General features: G+C 44.6%; 2 long non-coding RNA genes across 3 annotated transcripts in view; one reads left to right on the top strand and one right to left on the bottom strand.

Moving 5' to 3' along the window:
- LOC137231581 (uncharacterized) overlaps nucleotides 1-18,064 on the top strand; it is a 262,745-nt gene that overhangs the window by 213,932 nt on the left and 30,749 nt on the right. The window lies entirely within an intron of this gene.
- LOC137231580 (uncharacterized) overlaps nucleotides 1-18,064 on the bottom strand; it is a 249,619-nt gene that overhangs the window by 84,713 nt on the left and 146,842 nt on the right. The window lies entirely within an intron of this gene.

The following is an 18,064-nucleotide window of genomic DNA, read 5'->3' on the forward strand; positions in this document are numbered from 1 at the left end:
CGTGAGAGTGTCCTGTGGAAGGTATAATGTTCGAGATTACCGCAGGGAGGAACTGGTAAGGAGAGGAGATGGTAAATGATGAGGCTGGAGGGGGGAGGGATGGGCGAGATCATGAAGGACTCTGTACGTTCAGTTAATGAGTTTGGAATCTATCCTGGAGACAACGGGAAATCACTGAAAGATTTTTAAGCAAAAGATAACATGATCAGGTTCGGATCTCAGAAGACTACTCTGGTGAGCAGTGTGGAAGAAAGCAGGACTGGAAGCAGGAAGATTGGTTGGCAGGTTCATTCAACGACTAAGGCAAGAATTAATGACAATTTGGAATTTGTCCTTGGTGGTGAGGCAGGAAGGGGCATATACGAGAACTGTTGAGGAATAGAGAGAATTTGGTGAGGAATGTGTACGGTGGTGAGTCTAGAATGATGCCCAGGGTTTGGGGTTTGGCGAGTTGGTAGATGATGGAATCATTTGTCAATAAAGGAAATCCTCAAGGGGGTCCAAATTCAATTCACTCTTCATTTTTTTCAATGCTCCAATGAATTCCCTCTGATTATTAGCTTTTATCAAACATTCAGCTTGAATATCGCTCTTCCATCAGTGGCCTCTGGTTTTGTTACCCAGCCGATGGGGATAATACCACTTCCTTCCTCATATTTCACAATTAATGAATGGATGCATGTCCTACTCCAGGCACAGAATAATATTCAGCAAAGGTAATTGTCAAAACCAATGTGTAAACTCAATGGAAAACAGTCATAAAACTTATTTGCTCATTCAACAAATACTTTTTGAGTGCCTGTGTCCTGCCTACTATTATTTATTCCTTGCGTGGACAGCGGTCAAGAAGCTTTGAGGGCTTAAACTATTAAAATAATTTATGTTTTCTTCTTTTTTTTCTTTGTATGCGTCTTCATCATCTTTCTTTCTCTTCTTCCCTTCCTCTAGCTTTCTTTTCCCAATATGTACATAGCTTCCATTTCCAGGAGGAAGAACATCCAGAAAGCCAGATTTTAAAGAGAGGATAAAAAAAACTTGGCTGAATTATTGATTCATAGCTTTATAATGCACCCAGGATAGTAAGGACATTTATAGATTTCATGAGCTGTTTAATATCTATTTGTGGAGCACCGCCATGTGCAATCATCTTGGACTCATTATGTTTCTTCGGCTGCCCAATGAGTCATAATGAGCCTCTGAAAATGTAAAATAATGGGTTAGAACTAGAGGGAATGAAGTAACAGCCAAAGTCAGATATAAAATTATTATTACACACAGTCTGTAAGAGCGATCAAGATGAGGAAGGGATAGAGGGCCTATTATTACACGCACACATGCACGCACAAACTTTAAGGAGAGTTTGCAGTAAAGGAGGAGGTAGGTGAGGAGCCCTGTGAACGACATCCTTAAAAGTGATGGGCTGCGGATCTATTTTCCATTAAGATTCAAGCAAGAGGGGGTGGGGAGCTCAAATTATGGTGAAGAAATAGGAAAGCCAGTGGAGACCCTTTTGAGAAGATGGAGCGCTGTACTGAGAGGATAAAAGAGACTTTATACTCCGGCACTTAAAATGAAGAGGAAGAGATCATTTCTAAACAGGGCACAAGAAATAGCTTCATTTCTCCCCATTAACCTCTGTTCCCCTAAAGAAAGCCAGTTGAAGAAAAGCAGGACAAAAGAATTCTATTCAAACACAATGAAGAGTATCTTCTATAATGAGAGCCATAATTTGAAAAAGTATTAATGTAATTTTCTCTTTGGGTTTGCAAGTATAGGCCCTTCCTCCTAATTGGTTCCAGGGTCATCTGTCCAGAGGTCTGTGGGTGTTACACAGAGTATGCAAAGAGAAAGAAAGAGTTGATATTCAGCTTTTGATATTCAAAAAAAAAAAAAACTTTTTTGAAGTAAGACAATAGTCTTGCAAAGAGACTTTTTTCTGAGACCCATTGGAATTCCTTTATCTCCTTCTTTGACCTGCTAAGCACCGAGCAGAAGCGCCCAGAATCTTGGTGTTCTCCTGCAGGTAGAAAAGTTACTCCCCTGGAGATACAACTTGCTGGCTGCTCCAGGAGAAGAGGAGATGCCACAGGCAAAGGCAGATCAGCCCTGCCCTTCCTGTCCCAGGAGATGATGAGAGGATGAAGAGAGTTGGGGGAGGGATTGATTTAGGAATATCCAAAAGGAGTTGATGCAAACGTCAGGAGGCACTGAGACAGCACAGAGGAGCCCAGCATGGTTAGGAGGATAGAGTGCAGCTGGAGACAGGGTCTAATCTGCACTTCTAGGAGATTAGGTCAGACCCTATATGGTAGTGAGAGATGGAATATACAAACAGGAAATAGCTAGGCCATGTTTAAAAATAGATCCCTGACCTACAATCTGTAACCATCTGCCCAGAAAGCCAACTCCTTATCTACAGTAATCAGCCTAGGCAGGCAGCCCACTCTAAGTCAGCTTTGTAGGAAGCCAGATTGCTATCCCTAGTGAGAATCCAGGAAGCTAAACAATAACTTCTGTAATAATCAGCCCCAAATGGCCAGGACTTGATTAATAACTGACATCTTTCCTAATCTTTGTCCCCACTTCCATCTTAGGACCAATCAGAAAAAATCAAATGCACCCACAGCCCAATCCATCACATAGGATGCCCTGCCTCTAGGTAGCCTGTCTACAGCTTCCCCAGGCCAACAGCCTCCAATCAGGGCACACCTTCCCTGCCTTCCCCTTTTCCCCACTCTAAAGTCTTCTCCCTCCTCTGCCTGCCTTTGGGTCTACCGAAATGCAAGTGATGGTGGCTGACTCCCTTTGCTACAGCAAGCTCAAAATAAATAGGCTTTGCTTTTCTCATTAGGTTGGTCTTCGTTTACTTCCACAGTAGAGAAGCTTAGACTGAAGCCAGTGGGCCTAATCGGGGGGCCCTATGAGAGAGTACTTTGGTCTGAATGTTTGTGTCTCCATAAAATTCGTATGTTGAACTCCCAATGCCCGATGTGATGGGTCTCTGGGAGGTGCTTAGGTCATGATGGTGGAACCACCATAAATGGGATTAGTTCCTTATAAAAGAGACCCTGCAGAGACCCCTCACCCCTTCCACCTTGTGAAGACACAGCAAGAAGGAGGCAGTCTGCAACTCAGAAGAGGACCTTCCCCAGAACCCAACCATCCTGATGATGACCTTAGGCTTCTGGCCTCCAGAACCGTGAGAAATAAACTTCTGCTGTTTATACGCCACCCAGTCTGTGGTATTTTGTAATACAGCCAGAACGGACTAACACGCAGGGTACAGACCACCTACCCTGGGAAAAGAATGAGCAATCAGAGTTCTAAGCGTTGCAAACGGGTAATGCTGAGAGGAGATCAAGTCACCCAGAGAGACCCACCAGGCCTGAACCAAGTGAGGGGACCAGAGTAAGCGTCATCCTGCGCATCAGCCTCAGTCATAAGAGCCAACATGGTAGATAGCAAGCAGGTGGCCAAAGGCCATTCTTCTAGAGACCCCAGGAGCCAGCAGACCCTGAAGGGCCCCTTTTCCCTCCACTGAGAAGACACACAAGTCACATCCCTTCCTTTATACACCCAGGCGCAATCCTAGAGAGGAGCTGGGGAGAAGAGTGGAAGTGTGAAAAATTGGGGAGAAAATGGGCATTCGTACCAAGACTCTGAGTATTAGCTAAGGGGTATTAAACAACTATTAAATGACTACATCACTGACTTCGTTGTTACTTCCCCAATTAGTTGGCTCACCCAGAAGAGCAGATCAGTTATAGGCAAAATATTGAAACTGTATTTTCTCTGCATGTTTAAATTGTAATATAAGCAAAATCTGCAAACCCAACAGAACCAAAACTAACATATTCTTCTATTACCGTGCTAAACAATTCTGGGATAAAGCATAATTTCCTGGTTTTGAGCTGAACAATGCTGGGACCAGGCAAAAATAGTTAAACGACCAATAAATACTTGCTCCTGGAAAATTAGACTGTGGAACTACTAAAATAGCTAACTCATATTAAACCTGTATCCTGAAACTTTACTGAATTCATTGATTAGTTCTAGTAGTTTTTTTTGGTGGAGATTTAAGAGTTTTCTTTTTTTAAAAAAAAATAAATTTATTTATTTTGGGCTGCGTTGGGTCTTTCTTGCTGCACGCAGGCTTTCTCTAGCTACAGCGAGCAGGGGTTACTCTTCTTTATGGTGCGCGGGCTTCTCATTGCAGTGCCTTCTCTTCGTTGCGGAGCACGGGCTGTAGGCGCACGGACTTCAGTAGTTGTGGCTCACGGGCTCTAAAGCACAGGCTCAGTAGTTGTGGCGCACGGGCTTAGTTGCTCCGTGGCATCTGGCATCTTCCCAGACCAGGGCTTGAACCCGTGTCCCCTGCATTGACAGGCAGATTCTTAACCACTGAGCCACCAGGGATGTCCCAAGGATTTTCTCTATATAGTATCATGTCATCTGTAAATAGTGACAGTTTTACTTCCTCCCTTCCAATTTGGATGCAGTTTATTTCTTTTACTTGTACGGTTGCTGTGGCTAGGACTTCCAATACTCTATGAAATAGAAATGGGGAGAGCGGGCATCCCCATTTGTCTTGTTCCTGATTTTAAAGGGAAAGCGTTCAGCTTTTCACCATTGAGTGTGATGTTAGCTGTGGTTTGTCATAAATGGCGTTTGTTATGTTGAGGTATGTTCCCTCTATCCCAACTTTGTTGAGAGTTTTCATTATGAATGGGTGTTGAATTTTGTCAGATGCTCTCTCTGCATCTACGTGGAGATGACCATGCACAGGGAAAACAGCCAACATTTTATAATAACTTTAAATGGAGTATAATCTATAAAAAACATGTGAAACTAATACAATATTGTAAATGAACTATACTTTAAATACATAAATAAAATAGCTAACTTACCAAGACTAACAGTTTCCTCATCAAATCGCACTTTTAGACCCTCACATCTCTGTGCCTACCAATCCACAGCTATTGTGCATTAAAATTCCATCTCATCCCAACTAGTTCCCTGCCTGGCAAAACCCACCTTAAAGCCACTCAGTCAGTGCAAGCCCTAAACCCTAAGTAACCTTCCCCCGACTTCTCCCTTCTGAGACGCTTCTAGATTCTGTCAAGGTCAAATTCCCCCTTATTGCAGTAAGTTGAAAAATCCTAGCTTTTCTTAACCAGCAATTTTTTTTCTGGCAGTCTTTTAGGTGAGCCATAGCCAAAGTGTTTTGGTATCGTATGGTCTGGCTGTGGAATTCCAGGGAAAAACAGCCATGTAACAAGCATGTGGCAACCGGAAATGGATGAGCTCCTTCTGAGCAAAAGTGGCTACAACTCAGGAGGCCAAAGGCCAGAAGTCTACACACAGGAGATGCTTTAAACACATACCCTCGTGGCAAACACAGGGGCAGTTTCTGTACGTGGCAGAGACTAATCACACCACTTTTCTTTTTTTTGCGGTACGCGGGCCTCTCACTGTTGTGGCCTCTCCCGCTGCGGAGCACAGGCTCCGGACACGCAGGCTCAGCGGCCATGGCTCACGGGCCCAGCCGCTCCGTGGCATGTGGGATCCTCCCGGACCGGGGCACGAACCCGCGTCCCCTGCATCGGCAGGCGGACTCTCAACCACTCTGCCACCAGAGAAGCCCACACCACTTTTATATTCCGTCATTCTCTGCACACAGAAAGAGCAAGAGTGAAATTTAAGAAGAAGGGTATAAAAAGGAACATAGCAAATACCTACATACATGTAAGCATAGATACAATGGGTAACTGGGACCACACAAGCTAGAGGGCTCATTTTCCACCTTTCCCATTCCTTTTATTAAATTGACTCCGTATTTTTAAAAAAATAAAAGAAGAGGAGGAAGAACAACAGAAAAAGAAGGTGTGGCCCCGACCTTCCTAAGGCTCTCGTGGCTGAGAGAACTTCATGCTCTCCTTTCCAAGCCCACACAAAGAGAGGCTGGAAGGATGGGCCTGTGGACAGTGGCACAAACTGGAAAAGCACACGTATCCAGTGCTCCTAAGCATCACAGTTTTCCTTTGCACACGCACAAGGCCCAGTCCCTTCTCGTGGCTCCGGGGTCGGACTGAGGGGCCCCAGTTGTTGAAGGAGGGCTCAGAGTCAGGCTTCCTGTTTTCCAGAGAGGCGTTTATAGACTGTATCTTGACACTGAGAATTAATTCCTCGCTTACTTCAGTCTGCAAATCTCCCGTGTCACCCCCCTCAACCCCCAATGCTTTATTCCCTCTGCCGGGCTGTACGGTGAGAATCTGGAGTGAGCTTGCTTCTATGTTTAGCTCCCAGATGAGTGGCCGCCGAGCCTTGGAAGCCGCCTGAACTCTCTCCAGGCTCCACCTCAGTTGAGCTGTCGTCTCCCCGCCGTCGGTTCCGATGACACCTCCCTGGTTTCTTGGGCTGCAGCTGCCTTGTGTCAGACCTCCAGAAACACTGGCCTGCACAGCAGCTGGTTCATCTCGCTTGCTCTCCACCCCACGCCCACCCACTTGGGAGCCCCAGAGCCACCAAACTTCCCGGTGTGACCAGGCAGAAAGCCACTCTATTCCTTGCACTGGCAGACACAGTCCTGCTTCTGTTTTCCTCCTTATACCGACACTGTCTAGACCAGATAGTCACTTCCAGTCCCCAAACATCTGTTCTCCAAACATCTCTTTGCCTAAATGAGTGAGTCCTTCAACACTGTATATCTCCTTACATCATCACTGCAGTACCATCTTGTTACAGCAAAATTAGTTGAAAGAAGTAAGACTGTGTAACTTGGCGGGGGGCGATGGGGGAAGAAGTTTTATGGAAAGACAAATATTTAACTTTAAATGCTAATGATAAGAAAACATTGCACTTCTTTTGTATAACACTGCAGAGCTGAAACTATTGGTGGAAATTACAGGAAGGGAACTCTTGGCTAAAATAAAGGAGACTTTCCTAACAGTGATATTAAAATTAACAAGCCTGCTTGTAAAGTTTTAAAATTTGGATTATCCAGATGTATTCTTTTTGTGGAAGTTTATCGAGCTATGCACTTAGGACTTGAGCACTTTTCTGTATGTATGTTATATTTCAGGTAAAAGTTACTAAAAATGAACAGGCCCATGCCTTCATTGTTTGCGGTTGTGGAGCCCTTGAAGCCGAGCCCAGATGACACCTTAATGGGGCCATCGTGGGAGATCCACACCCAGAACAGGAAGCCAGACAGCATCTCAGTTTCCTTGGACTTTATGATTCTGTTTTCAGGTTCTTCCTAAGATACGGAACTAGCATAGTGTGCAGGCTCCTGCCACCAAAATCAGCCCTTGAGAAACCGTAGAAGCAACAGGAAGAGATGGATTCTAGGCAGTGAGAATGAGAATGGCTGCACAAAGCGCCAGGTCATCCCTGGGGTGGCGGAAGCTTGCCTTCCCTCAGTGTGAATGTGGGAGGAGGTAGGTGGCTGGAGAAGAGGTTGGAGGAAAGTTCTGGAAATTCTGCTCTGGTCTCCCTGCCCCGACCCCCATCTCCCAGGAGCCTGAGGGCAATCCTTGACCATTCCTCCTCCACAGAAATTGGCTGCAAGGGCTCAGCACTGGTGTCTATTGTCTGAGATCTCGGGGGTGTGCAGACAGCGCAAATATCTGGGCAGGAGAGACCCTGGAGGGCAGTGGCATTAAGTCTGCACAGCTGCTCTCAGGCTCTCTCTCTCCCCAGCGCCCCCAGGCCCCTAGGCTGGTGGGAAACCACCTTGGAGACGGCCTCCTCCCAATGCAGAGTCACTCGAAGGGTTTAACGTTCAACCGAACCAGAGAGGTTGCCGGTGGAATGACGGACGGTGGTCCTGGGGTGACCGGGGCTCCCCCCAGGAGCTCATGACCTCCCTCCTTAAACTCACCAGGGCAGGCCTCTGACCCTTCCCCAGAGCACAGCACTGGAGACCGCACAGTAGCTGCTATTCCTGGGGGCCCTGTGAGCTCATCCGTCCACAGCTAGACCCCTGAGGAGTTCTGATGCCGAAAACCAGTATTTGCACAACAAATACCACCTGACACAGAAGTATTACGAGGGCTAGGATTTAAACGATCATGAAAAGTACAAGCGGAGAAATAAAGGAAGGGATTATCAATATGAAATATTGTGAAAAAATTGTGAAGAAAAATAAGGACGTTTTAGCACTAGAAACTCCATGGGTTGTTAGCCTGTTGTGCTAAGCGTTCTACACACGTTACTTAATTACTTCTTACAGCAACGTGAGCTGGGTACTATTACCAAGCCCACTTTACAGATGAGGAAGTAGAGGCACAGACTGGTTAAGTAACTGGCCTACAATTACCTGCAGAGCTGGGATTTGAACCCAAGCAGTCCAGCCCTTGACACGGAACCTGCTCTCAGGCTGGGTTAAGGAGTACAATGGAAGGGGAAATGGTGGAACAAGGAATGAACCCATGAACTAGAATATTAGACTCTCCCTGAAATATAAAGAGGAATATATAAACGGATAGAAGATACCACAGGAAAGCCAAGGAATACAGAAGATGAAGTCAGAATGTCAACATTCAGATCATAAGAGACCTGGAAACAGGAGAAGAGGTGGAAAATAGGAGAATTCTATCATTTCTAAACCAAACTGCTTAAGGAAGGTCCTAACACTGCTCCTGGCTGAGTTTCACGCCTACAATCGCTACCTGTCCTGTGCCTGCACAGGGCGGGGAATTTATCAACAGAATCCTGAACCCTGAAGTCACCAGCCCTCTGGCTTTCATTTAGGAGCTCTCCCTGTCCAAGCTCAGCACCCGGGGTTGGTAAGAAACACGGTGGAGAAAGCAGAACCACATAACGGAGGCAGACTGGCCTCCCTTCCCGGATGTAGCTGGCTAAACAGAAACATGGGAGGGGTCTTCTTCCAGATCAAGGGTCAGAAGACTGTAGCCCACGGGCCAGTCTCGGCTGCCGCCTCTTGTTGTGAACCATCTTTTATTGGGGCCACAGACACGCCCATTAGTTTACCAATTGTCTGTGGCCGGTTTTGCCCTACAACCTCAGAATGGTCACGACAGAGACCGGATGGCCCACAAAGAGAACAAATTATTTACTATCTGGCCCTTTACAGAAAAAGTCTGCTGACCCCTGACCTTGGTTAGTTCTTCTCAGTCAAAATGTGGCAGGACATTTTATGCCTTGCCTGTCCCCCTCCCTCCATCCGCCCTCATATGACTCTTCCACTCACCCTTCCTTTCCCATCCCCAAGTACCACCCACCAAGGGGCTCGCTAGCTGGAATTCACCCCTCACTTGTGGGCTCCCGGGGGGAAGGTTAGCTCTTTTGTTGGCACCTGAGCAATGAGAAGGGCGGTTTCTATTCCTCTGTGAGGTGCTGCCCACCTGTAAATTCAGCCTCCTTGACAGTAGGTGAAGGGAAGGAGGGAAAAGCCCTAACCAACCAGTGGGCAGTTCCCGCAGTCAAAAGTTTGCTCGGTTTACACAAAGAAGAGAGAGAACCTGACCTACTGCTCAAGGGGGAAAACATAACAGCTGGAGCTGGAGCTGGGAGGGAAAGAAGGGGCTCCCTGGCTGGTCTGTTGGCCTTGCCTGGACTCCATCCCTCCTGCTGGGATAACGTTTCACAGCGCGAGAGGAGGAGGCAGCTCCCTCCTGCAGGGGCTCATGACTTGGCTGGGGTGCTTGGCTTTGCGGACACACGGTCTCCCCAGTTAGCTGAGCACACAAATCACCCACGCTTATTTGCAAAGTCCACATGTGAGATAAAGGCGAGACAGTTTGCCTGAGCGCGGGAGAAGGGGGTGAAGAGAAAGAAGAGATACAGGGGCTGTGACGCCTGGCCAGACAGAGCCTTCCTCACACTAGGTCACTGTTTACAGAAAGAGTTAAAATTCCACCGAGGAGGCTTTCCCCGGCTTTCTAACATTGGACACGGCTCCCTCCGCCATCCCTGGAATGCAGTGCGATAAATCACAGACCACATGACATCACAGCCAGAGAAGCATGAATCATGAAATCACACTGAGGGAGGAGCGAAACGATGCTGGCGATGGACGCACACGTGCTCTCTCTGCCTCTAAGTTTCCCCGCCGGCTTTGCCTGTCTTTCTAGTTCCCACATTTGTATCCGTGGGCAACCATATCCCCCGAGAGCTACCACACACACGGGTCTACACCCCAGTTGGCCGACAGCATCAAAAGCTCCAAGCCCTTCTCCTCCCCTCTCCAGGGCCTTGTTGCCACCTAACACTGGCTCAGTGACTCTTCAGCGTGACCCCAGAAGGTACCACCAATGGATGGGAAAGGGAGAGCTTCAGAGGTGTGCCTAAGGTCCTGGAGCAAGCAAGCTGCTGAGAGGCCAGGTTTTCTCTGAGCTTCCCGCTGTAACACAGCTACTTTGTGACCTCCCTTGCGCTCCATGCACCTGGCACGTTAAATGGCAATTAGAATGGATGTCCCCCAAGAACAGGGAATCTGTCAGTCATGCTCCTCGCATCTCTGGGCTCCAGCACAGTGCCTCTGCCTCGTCACAGGCGCTCGATACATCTGTGTTCGGTGAAGGTCCTTACATCTGCCTATTTGCTGTCTATTTGACTTGTATCCCTAGTCGTCTTTAAAGGGCTGGACTGTGGTTTTTCTTTAACATGGGGTCAAGCCAGTAACCTCCACCTCTGCCTCCCAGAGATTTAAATGGAAATAAAATCTTGAGCGAAAGGTGAACCCGCCCAGTCCACCAAGCATCGCTACTTCAACGGCCTCCCTGCTGTCAAAATGTCTCCTTTTCCGCGTGGGCATCACTGATTCCACTGTTGACGTCCTGCCTCATTCAGCAGCTACATCTGGTAGTCAGATCCCTCGTCCCTGTTTGAATTCTATAGCTATGTGTTTAAATAAGCCAGAAAACACTCACTTTGCCAGCTCCAGATTAGTTCTTCCTTTCATGCCTTTTCTGTTTCCTGGCTCCATGCCAGACTCTCCCTCCATTAGAATTAGGAAGTGGTGCTCAGAGTCGTACGTCTTCACCTAGTTAGCACCTCTCTTCTGGGACAGCTCCTCTTCGGTGGCTCCTGCACATGCCAGGCTCCTCTCCTAGTAATTCTCAAGTTATCAGTGTCATGGGCAGGGGCCGGGCTGTGTGAGTCTGAGCTCTGACTTTCGGCACATGGGGGTGGGGTGCATTGTGTTATCACGTGCGACAGTCTGTCTCAGTGATGGAAGGAAACTGTTTCTTGGCCACGCATCCAGGTTGTGCTTTAAGGAAGCCAGGAAGGATTGCTCGTATCTCGAGAAGAGCTATATTTGAAACCTTTACATGAATAATGAAAGCTCGTCTCTCCATCTTAACCACCTCTCCAAGTTGTTGTTTTATTTTAATTTTTTATCCTGAGTTTCATAAAGATACCTGGAATTCAATCACCCCAAGTCAGGGTCCCGTAGAAGTTACGAGACAGCACCAGCTCTCCTTCTGGGAGCACCTGTCTCGGGAAGTCGCCTCGGCTTCATTCTTCCTCTCCATCTTCCCCGACGCTCCCCTGTACCATCCTGCATGGCTCTTACCACCCTGCACTGGGATTACTGGCTTCCTTGTCTCTCCCTCGCTCCCCATCTCCTCTGTTCACATGGAGCCTAGTTTGTAATAGAAGGTCAGCAAAAGACAGTTGAGTGGATAAACAAATGAATGAAATTGTCATGACATCCAGTTTTTTCTCAGATTTTAACAAAGGACAACTGTACAAGTATCACAAAAGCCGAACTGATCCAAGGGAAATCACATACATGATTATTGAATTATTTTTTAGATTTTAAAATACATTGCTTTTGCAGTCCTCCTGCTTCAACTACCTATTGCTTGGTACCAACCACCTCCCATCATGCCTCCTAAGTCTGCAGTCGATCGGGATCGGTGAGTGGTTCTTCAGCACCAAGTGCAGTAGCTGAGGTTACTCACGAGGCTGCGTTCACCTGGGAGTGGGGCTGGGACACCCTAGATGTCCTCTGTCCTCTGAGGTCTTTCTCTGTGGGGTCACTTATCATTCAGTGATTCTGCCCAACCTTCTTCACAGCCCGGCGGATGGAGTAGAAGAGGAAGCATTTCAGGAGGACAAGCCCCAATGTACCAGTGCCGATCAAGTCTCTGCTTCATCATATTAGTTGCTGTTCCATCCATTGGCCAAAGCAACTCACACAGCCAAGTCCAGAGTCATTGTGGAAGGGACCACACGAGGGCATGGCACTGTCGACCACACCTCCCGTCCTTCCTAAATATGTTCTTGTCTCATACTCTGGTGGTTCTTGTAGACTGGTTGACCTTGAGCTGATCAACAACATGTATTGAATACTGACTAGAAGCCAAGTGCCCTGGAGTGACAGGAAATAAGATCCTGGCCTCAAGGACTAAATATTTTACTTGGGAACCTAAAAGATACATCTTTGGAAAGATTTTGAGCCTTCCATCTGTGTAATTTATGCACATCGTAAATACATTAGTCACGAGAGCCACTCAAGTAAGCCCAGTGAAAAATTTAATTATCAGAGTTACTATATGATCCAGATTGACACCTCTGTTTCCGTACGAGAAGTCTGTTGTCTGTTGATGCCAATTCTAAGTACAAAAACTCCAATAATTCTCTTAGAGAAAAAATGCCCCATGAATAAAACAGTTGTAGCTCTTTGTCATGATTATCACAATCTATATAGTTGTTTTGTTTAGCATTTAGCTTCCTTGCTCTTAATCACTCACCTAAATGATCATCCAAAGCTATCGGGAGGCAGGCGAATGAGAGGCAACATCACTGAAGGCAGTGTTTTTCAGTTTCTTAACCAGCAGCACCTTGGAAGTGATTAGAAATGCAGATTCTCAGGCCCCATCCAGACCTACTGAATTGGAAATTCTGGAGGTGGAGCCTAGCAATCTGTGTTTTAACATCCCTTGGTGATTCTGATGCACACCAAGGTCTGAGAATCACTGCTGTAAGGACCGTGATGTTAGGCTATAGTTTTTAATATGGTGATGCTATACTGAATGTATTTCCCCAGAATTCATATGCTGAAACCTAATTCCCGGCATGATGGTCTTTGGAGGTGGGGCCTTTGGGAGGTGATTAGGTCAGGAGTGTGGAACCTTCATAAATGGGATTAGTGCCCTTGTAAAAGAGACCCCAGAGACCTCCCCTGTCCTTTCCACCATGTGAGGTTACAGTGATAAGACAGCCATCCATGAACACAGAAGCAGGTTGTCACCAGACACCAAATCTACCAGGGCCTTAATCTTAGACATCCCAGCCTCTAGAACTGTAGAAGTCGATGGTACTGTTATAGCAGCTCATACAGACTAGGACAGGTGACTTAGCTGGAGCAGGTAATTCTAATTACAGGATGACTGCTCACCTATCTACCCTAACAAGCAATGAGGGATGAAATGTAATGCTTTTGGTAAAATCATCCAACTTTTCAGAGGTAAGAAAATCCTCCAGAGAATTTCTATGGTGTAGATTTAGCATGTTATGTGTACTAATTTAGACTTACCAATCAAAAACTTCTTTTTATTCCTCTTCTATAGAAATTTCATACAGATGCTCAGAATTTCAAGTTTAAGTAACTGCTAGAGGAACCCTTTGGCGGAGTGTCTACTTGTACTCTATTTTTTTTCCTACTACACCCCAGGCAAGAATGGTAGATGAGAAATCTGAAAATCGGATCAGAAAGAAAGTAATCATACTTCTTTGAAAAAAGTTTATTCCCAGACCCAAGATGAATATTGTAAAGAATTTCATCCTTCCAGAATTGTCAAGCCATCTGGCAAAAGAGCTGACTGATACAACTTCTATTTCATTGACCAGATCCTCATATCCACTTCCTCTTTTCCTCATAAGTGTAAATATTTTCCAGTTAAATCTTTGGGGTTGGCAGTGGTGGTGTGGGCGGTTCTTCACTGAAAACGCTGTTGGTTTTTTCCTTTCTAAGTGGAGGCAATTTAGGATTGTGACTCAAAAGCCTTACACATTCATATCTTCGATTTAACAATAGCATATCTAGGAATTTATACCAATGAAATAATTAAGAATGTGTGCAAAAAATTAGCCATGAAGTATTCATTTCATCATCATTTATAGTAGGAAAAAACTGAGAACAGCCTAAATATTCAACAATGGCAGATTGTTTAAAAAAGTGTAAATGTGATTACATAGAACTGAAAAACTACAGCCATTAAAATGGCAACTGGATATGGATTGTAGAAGAATATTAACTGACATGGAAACATGTTCTGGATATATTATTAATAGGAAAAAGCAGATTTCAAAATAGTATGTACAGTCACTTTATACCCATTAGGATGGCTGTTATAAATTACATATATATGACAGGAAATAAAAATATTGGTGAGAATGGGGAAAAACTAAAACCCTTATGCATCGCTAGTGGGAATATACAATGATGCAGCCACTGTAGAAAAGAGTTTGGCAGTTCCTTAAAAACTTGAACAGAATTATCATGTGGTCCAGCAATTCCACACCTGGGTATTCAATTCAAAGAACTGAAAACAGGATTCAAATTGATACTATATACCAATGTTCATAGCAGCATTATTCACAATAGACCAAAGGTGGAAACAACGCAAGTGTCCATCACCAGACAAACTCAATGTGGTATATTATTCAGCCATAAAAATAAATGGAATTCTGATACACGCTACAACATGGATGAACCTCGAAAATATTATGCTAGATGAAATGTCAGACACAAAAGGACAAATACTGTATGCTTCCACTCATATGATGAGTAAGCAAATTCACAGACACAGAGGGTAGAATAGTGGTTATCCAGGGCTAGGAGGAGGGGGAATGGGGAGTTATTGATTAATGAGTAGAGAGTTTCTGTTGGGGATGATGAAAAAGTTCAGAAGGAAGGTAGTGGTGATAGTTACCTATTGTGAATATTCTTAATGCCATTTAATTGTAATCTTAAAAATGATTAAAATGATCGATTTTATGTTATGTACACTTTAATACAGTAAGAAAGAAAAAAGAGGGGGGTAGAGTGCATGACATGGGTGAAAAGGTCAAAAAGTACAAATTTCCAGTTATAAAATGAATGTCATGGATATATAATACAGCATGGTGACTACAGTTAATAACACTGTATTGCATACTTGAAAGTAGCTAGGAGAGTGGGTCTTGAAATTTCTCATCACAAAGAAAAAATATTTTTTAATTATGTGTGGTGATGGGTGTTAACTGGCCTCATTGCAGGGACCATTTTGCAATGCATACCAGTGTTGAATAATTACACTGCACACCTGAAACTAATATAATATTATGTCAATTATACCTCAATAAAAAAAAGAATAGTATGTATAATATTTTCTACACATATATGATATCCACATATATCTTTGGATTTAAGACGTCATCATTTGTAGGAAACAACTGTAACTTAGTAACAGCCTTTCAGGACAAAAGGAAACGCTGCCATGGTATATGTACCCGTCGATTCAATCTGATTTCAGAAATACCAAACTTTGAAAAACTTGCATCTTAGAAATTAGGAAATGTATACACAAGCATGGAAAACAGTCTGGAAGATGCTCACAGCTAGTATTTTGGGTGATGAAATTATGGCTAGCCTTTATTATTCTATTTTTCCTATGTATGTATTTTTAAATTTTTCTGTATACAGTACTATTTTCGTAATAGTAATTTTTTTAAACTATTTAAAAATGCTTTTTCTAGAATGATTTTTTTGGAATCCAAGAACTTAGAATTTAGCCTACAACACACACTCCCACTCTGAAAATAATGCCAGAGAATTAAAATCAACGTGAGGAGACCTTTCTACATTCAGTCAGGGTATGGAAACTTGCCTTCACTAGCTCTTTTTTTTTTTTTTATTCATCCAACCTCCCTGTGCCCAGCGTCCACATCAATATTTACACACTCCATCATTCCTTGGGTTATTTATTTTCCTTGGTCCATTTTGCACAGTGGCTAAGTTTTGCAGCATGGAAGTTGACAGAATTTGTCGCTGATATCAATCTTTATTAAGTTTACTGCTGAGAGCTCGGAAAATGGCGGCTCTGGAGGAAGGCACAGGGTGGGAGAAGAAGGAATACCGGGCGATGATAAAAGCTGTGCTTATTTTATTAAAAAAGTATGTGTCATTGTTGCTCAGAATCTTGATTTACCTAGGTTTACATTTCTCTGTGATGCTTTTAATTTTTTACACAAAGAAACAAAATCTCCCACCCTGCTCACCAGCCACTGTCACCACGAGATAAAGAAGGGACAATCCTGGGGCTTCCCTGGTGGCGCAGTGGTTGAGAGTCTGCCTGCCGATGCAGGGAACACCGGTTCGTGCCCCGGTCCGGGAAGATCCCACATGCCGTGGAGTGGCTGGGCCCGTGAGCCATGGCCGCTGAGCCTGCGCGTCCGGAGCCTGTGCTCCGCAGCGGGAGAGGCCACAACAGTGAGAGGCCCACGTACAGCAAAAAAAAAAAAAAAAAAAAGAAGAGAGAATCCTTATGGTCCCTCATCGTCCCCGGGCCTGAATCCCAGGGGCGGCCTTCTGTTGAACAGAGAGCTGAGGGTCTGTTGAGAAATCTTCACGCTACGGGTCTCCTTCTGAAACTGAAGACACAAAGACTGCGTAGCAGGAAGTTGGTTGTGTCTTGTATTGTGTGTGTGTGTAAAGAGCAAGGGCTCTAGGAAGAACCTTAGTACCTGGCTTCCCAGCTTGCTAGCTGTGTGTTCTCTGACAGATTACCCAACTGCTCTCTGCTTCTGTTTCCTCACCAGTAACATAGGACAGATAATATTTCCTACCTGTCTTACCAGTTCGGGCTGTTAAAATACCATAGAGTAGGTGGCTTAAACAACAGACAGTTATTTCTCACAGTTCTGGACGCTAGAAGTCTGAGGTCAGGGTGCCAACGTAGTGGGGTTCTGGGGAGGGCCTCTTCCTGGTTTGCAGACTTCTAGCTTTGTCTTCACATGGCGGAGAGCAGAGAGAGAGAAGAAGCAAGCTCTCTCAAGGGTACTAATCCCATCATGAGGGCTCCACCCTCAGGACTTAATTACTTCCAAAGCATCATCTCCTCATACTATTCCATTAGGGGTTAGGGTTTCAAAATATGAATTTTGGAGAGACACAAATATTCATTTCATAACTCTACCTCATGCAGTTGTTATGTAATCAAATAAGTTACTACATTTCAAGCACTTAGAATAGAATCTAGAGCATAGGCACACACAACAAAGATTAGTTTTAATATTATAACTTGGAACAGGTTCCCATGAAAGCTGGAAATTCTCCTGGTGACTTCTGTTCCACCTTCAACCAGGAAGATCTGTGATGAAGGAGGTAGCTCTTTCTCCCTGCAGATTTGCACAAGAAAGAAGTAGCCCTTTTAACCTGGTCTTCATGCTGTACTTTATTAGTGTGAGTTGACAGCCTCAAGCAATGAGGCTAGGCAAAAGGATGCTAGGGGCCAAAATTAATGCAAAAATTTGCCTAGTGCGCAGCCAAGGGAGATGGAACAGGGCAGTTTAGACAGAGCTGCAAACAGCAATAGGGCTTAAAGTTCTCAGCCACTGTCTCAGATGAGCTTCATCTTACATGCAAAAGAACATATAATAAATAGTTGGGTCATATCAACCTTTTTAGCCATTCCACCAAGCATGAAAATTAGTTCCATAAGCAAAATACCTGAATTAGCTTTTGAACTGTTCTTTAATTGAATGAATTTTTACAAAGTAAACACATCCATGGACTCACTACCTAGATAAAAATATAGAGCATGAGTAGCATCTCAAAACCTTCTAATAACTCCTGGTCATTAATCACCTCCCTCCTAAGGTGACCATTCTGACTTGAATCATAATAGATCCGTTTTTCTTATTTTGGACTTTATATGTATGATATCATATATAAGTACTTTTTTGTGTCTCGTTTCTTTTGCTCAATATTATGTGTGTAAGATTCATCCATGGTATTGCACGGAAGAGTTTGCCATTGCTGTATAATATGAATATTTTGTTGTAGTAGTCTGCCACATAAATATGTCCATTCTACTTTTGATAGGCA

The sequence above is a fragment of the Pseudorca crassidens genome, chromosome 10, assembly GCF_039906515.1.
Source record: "Pseudorca crassidens isolate mPseCra1 chromosome 10, mPseCra1.hap1, whole genome shotgun sequence".
Classification (NCBI taxonomy): Eukaryota; Metazoa; Chordata; class Mammalia; order Artiodactyla; family Delphinidae; genus Pseudorca; species Pseudorca crassidens.